The sequence below is a fragment of the Poecilia formosa genome, unplaced genomic scaffold (genome assembly GCF_000485575.1).
Source record: "Poecilia formosa unplaced genomic scaffold, Poecilia_formosa-5.1.2 Scaffold125, whole genome shotgun sequence".
Lineage (NCBI taxonomy): Eukaryota > Metazoa > Chordata > Actinopteri > Cyprinodontiformes > Poeciliidae > Poecilia > Poecilia formosa.
The window spans coordinates 562679-569745 of NW_006800064.1; the positions used below are offsets into that span (position 1 = coordinate 562679).

Genomic DNA, 7067 nt, shown 5'->3' on the forward strand with positions numbered 1-7067 from the left:
GGATGGATGGATGGATGGATGGATGGATGGATGGATGGATGGATGGATGGATGGATGGATGGATGGATGGATGGATGGATGGATGGATGGATGGAATTGTAACTGAAGAAAGGCCTCAAATATGTTTATTTAAAGAAAATGGTTCCCCAATTATTTTTGTAAAGTTGTTATTGTTAGATTATGCTGCAATAAAAATATTATTTTTTACTTTTAAAGGCTTTTAAACACACTTTTACAGTCAAGTGTGCACATTTGATTAAATGTAACTCATGTACATCAAGTACTTTAATTTGTGTTTTTATATTCTTTTATTTCAATGGCTGTATATTTTAAGGGCAAATTATCACACACTTCATAAGAATGATTGGCATGGGATGTTTCATAATTTTTAGCATTCCTACATTTCCTCAGAGTAATGAGGAAGGGTTTCGACCATTGATGCGATGAAATTTTAATTCCTTAGTTCCTGTTTTGTTCTGCACACTGATAGCTGGTAGGAATACTGCATCAACAAAGGTAACAATGTGCCATAGGCATCAGAGAGCATAAGGACCGTTAGCATGGAAACCAGGACATGGAAGAAAGATTAATCTTTGAAGAAAGGACCACATCAAAGTTTAAAGAAAAAGAAAATTGTATGCAATCAAGGATGAAAGAAATTGATTTTTAGAAGAACAAAGGTAAAATATCCAGTGTTTACTACACAATTGTAAAACCATAAGAAGTGATACAATGATGAGATATGTTATCAAAAATGCATTGCTAACATCTCTTTGTTCCAGAGCAAATAAAGAACTGAGGAACAATGAAAAATATGCTTTTTTTTTTCCCAACTCAGTAAATATGGCCATCAACCTCATGGACACACTACTAAATGTGCCACGACATTTAGTCGACCTTAGTGTCCCAGAAAAACAGTTTGTCCACCATCATCAGTGGCAATGCTAACTAGTCTGAGACTTCTCAACAGGCACTGCTGACAGAAATTGTAGCATGGCAGAGAGTAAGGAGATTCTGTGAGCAACGCATACATGAGGTGATTGACAGCACTAAGATCCTCCTCCTTGCTGTGACTGTTTGATTCTGACTGAGCTGTGTATTTCTCGTTAACACTGGGAGCATTGGGAGAAGGCAGAGGAGCTTGTTTTTTTCACAGAACGTCTGTCTCATACTATACTTCCACGACACAGTGACAGTTTTAACAGTTTACGTAAAATTCATATTTTTGTAAAGTTACACATGCCAGCTTTAATTAGCTATGACAGGTTGGTTTTGCGATGTCTGTAATCTTATGGTCCTGCTTGAATAGGTGTGGCCAATAAAGTCTTATAAAGAAAATATGCACTGATGTTGAGTTTATTTGCAATGTAAAAATAACATGAGCATTTATATTTTCAGCCAGAGATAAATGTTTTACATCGAAATTGGTTAAAATACTGTTCACAAACTGCTTTTTGCCAAATACCATATTGGCCAGACAAAGTATATAAAATATTGAAGAGACAGTCTGCGAAGCTCACAGATTGGCAGACCTGAAGAAAGAATTCTTCGGACTCAATTCTGAAACAAGCATTTTTAGAAGGCAAATCTCCTATTAAAATAACTTCACTGAGGAAGAAATTTTGATTATATTCATACTTGTGTTTAAACTGTTTGAACAGATGAGTGTGAAACCTTAAGACCTCTGGAAATTGTACCCTGTGATGATTTCTAATTTCTGCTGACTTTCTCATGATCTCGCACAAGAAACCAGTGTGTGTGCGTATGCGTGTGTGTGCAGTGTTGTCTTTAAATACCTCCCCAGCTGTGCTTAACTAACTTAACTCAAATGCTGCAGTTTATCATATCAAAGTCTTACAGTCTCGGCATCAGCATAATTTTAGCTTTCCCAAATTGTTTGAAGGGATAATAATCTTTCTGTGTGTAAACTTATTATTCTGAAATTTGGCGAATCAAAATATTTCTGATAATCCTCACTGACTTAAAATGGAAAGTTTTCAGTTTGATATAAAGTCAGAAAATACTAGAAAATGCAATAAAATATAAACTGATTTGCCATGGCTGATTTGTACATGGGTACACTTTCTTTATTTCCCTTTTTTGAACAAACATGGCTCTCCACCAAGTGGAGGTACAAACTGACAAAGAGTTGAACTGACCTGGAGCCAAGAAAATCACATACAACACTCTAATACACAGTTTTTTTCCCCCCATTTTATCTAATGGCAATGATAGGTCCAAACTTTAATACTTTCACAAGAAGACTCCACAGGGGATTTCACTTGCTCTGCTGTTGGCAATTTCTAAAGAATTGGGTCAAACTGTGGTCATCAAGAGGTCAGTTCGTCTGATGACATCCCATAGCGGTGTTAATGTTAAGCAGTGGATAAGAGGGTTAGACAAATATGGGTGAAATCCAAACAGGGAGTTGAAATTACTCTGAAGAGAAGTTCGTTCGGCTGAACTGATTTAAATGTCCGTTGACAAACGCCACTACTTTAAAGAGTCCTTAGCACAGTTATAAAGACAATCAGCACTCGGTGCAACTGGGGTTTCAACTCAGAATGAGGACGCTGTGGGATGTCCTGATTACAGTTAAACCACAAGTCAGGGTAAATCAGTAAACCCCACAAGCAACATCAGCACATCCCCCAATCTCTGCCAGCAGCCCTCAAATCCCTTTAGCCACCAGGGGGTCCACTATTGTGGCAGGTTTCCAGCAGCCCACTGTATGTGTTTGTGTATGAGTGAATATGTGCTTGCATGACTCCCTGTATGAAACAGAGAGAAGCAGACAGACAAGAGTGCATGAAAAGTGCATAAACAAATCTGTGAAGGCCTCTGGCTGTGTGTGGGATTGTGTGATAGTGGCTGTGTTTGCAGGAGAGAGAGAGAGAGAGAGAGAGAGAGAGAGAGAGAGAGAGAGAGAAAGTGGGATGGATATGGAGAGGTAGAAAGAGAAAGTGGGTAAAAAAAGGATAAATAATCTAATGGACACATAAAAAGTGTATGAATGCATGAATGAATCTGCATGCCTGTGGCTTTTTGTCTGAACAACTGTGCTGGTGTCAATCTGGGTGTATTCATTTTCATACATTTGCACCTGCCGTGTCTTTTTTTTTTTTTCTTTTTTACCCACAGCACAATGTATTTTACTTCCATATGTGTTGTGTATTGTTGTGTGTTAGAGCAACAAAAAGCTTACCATCTGACAAGAAGTATTCCACTTCCCCACTTTTGCCCTCATCCCCGTCAATAGCCTGTAGCTGGTAGACAAATGTTCCTGCCACTGCCTCGGAAGACACAACAGCCAGGTATGGGTATGGCTTCATATTCCACTCAGGGACGTTGTCGTTGACATCAGTGATCGTCAGCTTCACCTTGTTCAGGTACCAGTCTGGGCCTAGAGGACAGTGCGGAGACAGTGGCAGAGAGGCGATTACAAAAAGTGACAGGTGTCATGTAATTGTATGTTTTTGGAGGAGAGACAAGTAACCAGGGAAATATGAAGTACCAACAGTCACTCAACTAAGGGTATAAGTATGTGAGAGATAAATCTTCTCCTGTAGATGGAAACACATAAATCAGGTAGGATAGTAATAAATGTCAGTGTTTCTTGTAAGTTGTGCTGCACTAAACCCAATGCAGTCTAGGTTTAACCCAGGGATCTATCAAATCCAATTCAAAGTATCAGTCTAAGCGTTGTGATCTTCCCTGATTGTTTGTGCTAAGGTTTACTCTCCTCTTTCAAAGTCATCATTCCTAGCGTGTTATTCTTGATACATGAGAGGAGGTGTACAATCCAGTCAGGAGTTTACATTTGCTCCTAATGACATTAGTTTTTTTAATGAAGTAGGGCTTGTAACTATGCATTTGAGCATTAAAAGTAAAATTTTGGTGAATTTACAGTGTTTTTAATCCGCAAAGCTTAAAAATATGCATTTACCCACTAGGAATGGAGTCAAGGCACATTCTTCCAAGACCAAGTCTAAGACCACACTCTCCAAGGCCAAAACCAAGACAAAGACCTGAACTTCCAAGGTCAAAACTAAGATTGAATGTTTGGAGTTTAACTAATATTTTAGGACAATAGAGAGAGTGTGTGTGGGTGAGGGGTTGGGGGGGGTTAAGTTTGTCCTGTTTGGACATCATATCGTGTTTTTACTATGTAGTAGTTGATTTGTGGTAAAGTTGAAGTTGGAGGTATTTTTCTGTCTTTATTTGTGCAATACACCAGCAGTCCTGGCAGTAAAACAGGCCTTCTGTATAATGGCCCAACCAACATTACTGACAGTTGGTAGCTTGCTCTTTGGTTTTAAAAACTCAGCTTCCCGGTTATGATGCCAAATAGTTAAATTAAAACTTTTCTCCAGAAGACATTTGGTTTGTCCATGTGAGAAGCTGCAAAGTTCAGCTGAGCTTTAAGGAGTCAATTTTGAGCAGCGTTGCTTTCTTGGTCAGCATTCTCGACTGCCATGTTGATGCATTATTGTAGATGGTGGATGGAGAAATGAGGGAGTGCTATTCTTCAGCTTTCCCTTGAATGTACAGCTAAATAGTTCCAACGTGGATACAATAGGGTGTTCTAAAAAGACAATGATCAAAAACTGGTTTTGAGTAGCTTCTTGAATGCCATTCACAAAGTTCTGACCTGAATCAAATTGCAATGTTGCAATGTCAATCATGCTTGAAAGTTAGGTCTGGAGTAGAAAACCCATCAATTTAAAAAAAAAAAAAAAAACAACAACACTATCTTACCTTGCAGAGTGGTCAAAAAAGTACAATCAAGACCTTTTGGGATCAAGACCAGATACTCAGACAAATATTGGTTGAGCTTTTGGTTAAATATTGGTTAAAGCTTTAGTTATAAATGCTCCTATGTGATCTGGCAACACCTAATTTGGACAAAAATTATTTTGTTTTATTACTTTTGCATGCGTCTTGTGAAGAGCTCAAATAGAATGGTGTTTACAGCAGTGTGTACAGGCGGATCAGTTGCTCGGCTGTATGGACCTGGTCTGCTCACCCGTTCCCATACACTTGCTCTTTCAGGCTGAATACAGAAGTGATTCCATGGAAATAACACAGGGACGGCTTCTTTATTTATCATCCGTCTCCCCCGGTAGTTTTAGACTGAAGAAGCTGATCCGGAGTGAAGTGAAGGCTGCAAACTTTGCTGTGCGGCGTTAGCTTTAACTTGTAGCGACAAATATTTACAAGCCACCGACTTCTTAATTCAGGATCGCTTGGAAATCCATGAATCCATGATTAACTTCCCCAATTAATGTCAGAGCGTTAAAGTTCCAAACAAACTCGCTAGGATTTGCACTTGTGCAGTGTGAAGGAATGAGATACAGGTGATCGGTTTTTGTAATGGGCAATCACCAATCATACACCACTAATATATAAAGTGCATATCACTAATACTGGTGCGGTGTGCCACTAATATAGTGTGCCACAAATATAAATTGAATGGTTCAAATAAGTAAGTACAGAAACAAAATTGATCTGGTATTTATCCAGATGTTTAGTATAAACTCCTCAATGCCAGGGTGGATGGTGGATGATGGATGTGAAGCCATGTATTAGTTCTACATCAAGTTTCCCAATCAGACTTACAGCATCCGATGGGAGAGAGCCTCAGCCACAGTCTCATCTAGCAAGTCTTGGTAATGCTACCTTGATCTTCCCATAGGAATGCATGGATGACGCCTCAAGACAGCAGGCACTTTGTCGCCTGCATGCTGTCTCACTGAAGTGAATAAGAAGATTCTAGGAATCCAATTACCAACTTGCTCTGTCTAAGCTGAGGCTGACTTCAAGAGAGCACAGCAGCACCCAAAGAGAGGCTGCATGCAAGTACTTCTCCTTATGACAAGAGCATACTAAGCATTGATTTAAACTGAAATTATTTAATGCTTTGCACACGTTAAAATAGAAATGATGTTGAAAAAAAAACACTCCTGTTAACGTCACAGGCCTCAATATGTATATCGGTTGCCTCAAGTGAAGTGATTCACAGATCTGTGAACACAAGACAGTATTTCCACAAATACTGGCTGTGATCACGTGTCAACGTGGCATTAAAGAATGTCAGAAGAGCTGCCAACCAGTTCAGTGGGCTGCCATCCACTAAGGCCATCTGCCTCACCACAGAGAGGAAAAAATTCCCTGCCAAGACAAACATGTTCCCAAACACATGCACCAACAGATTAAAACACGTTTGCAAAAGTTTTGACATCAAAGCAAGTTATCACAAAGTGACAACATACTTCCAATCCTCACACATCTCCCTCTACCCCCACGTGCCTCTCTGACAAACACACATCAGAGGACACAAAAACACACTGGTACCTTGAAAGCTAAAAGTAGCTATGGGTTACAAATCCTGTTATGTAACAAGAACTGTCCACAGGCTACAAGAGTGCTTTTAATCCAAGACAAAAGAAGAATTTGTGATGTATCCTGTCACTACCTGAACTCTGAGTCAGTAGCTCTTCTCTGATGTAAACAGCTGGTTTATTTTGTATACATAAAGTATATGCTAAGTCAGCAAGGTCTGATAAATAGAGCTATGTTCCCTTTGTAACTGCTCCATTCAGGAAATAAATATATTGCCTTTCAAAATATACTTTCTCCTCGAATGTTTTCACATTTAGCCATGTTACTATCACAGACTTCAATTTATTTAATTGAGAAAGACCAGCATAAAGTTGTGAATAATTGTGAAGAACAAAAATATGCATAGAATGCAAGATTTTTTTATGAATAAAACTCTGAAAAGTGTAGCACAACACTACTCGGTTTTCTAATCTGATACTCCGACATCAATTCTAGTACAATCTCCTTCCGGACAGTCAACCTGTGTGAGATTGTATATCTGTGTAGATCAGTGGTTGTGCGAGACTTTATTGTGGTCCATCATTTAGTCAGACTCTGTCAAAGAGAATCGTGTCATAATCTATTTTTACTTCAAATCAGTTTGAAGTAACTGAATTGATTACATTTGTTGACTGTTTACAAACACCGTATTTTTCGGACTACAAGCTTTTTCCCACGCTCTGAAC

At 38.9% G+C, this 7067-nt stretch overlaps 1 protein-coding gene across 1 annotated transcript in view; it reads right to left on the reverse strand.

Moving 5' to 3' along the window:
• Nucleotides 1-7067, reverse strand: part of LOC103144383 (neural-cadherin-like) — a 163495-nt gene that overhangs the window by 107398 nt on the left and 49030 nt on the right. The gene's annotated exons all lie outside the window — the stretch shown is intronic.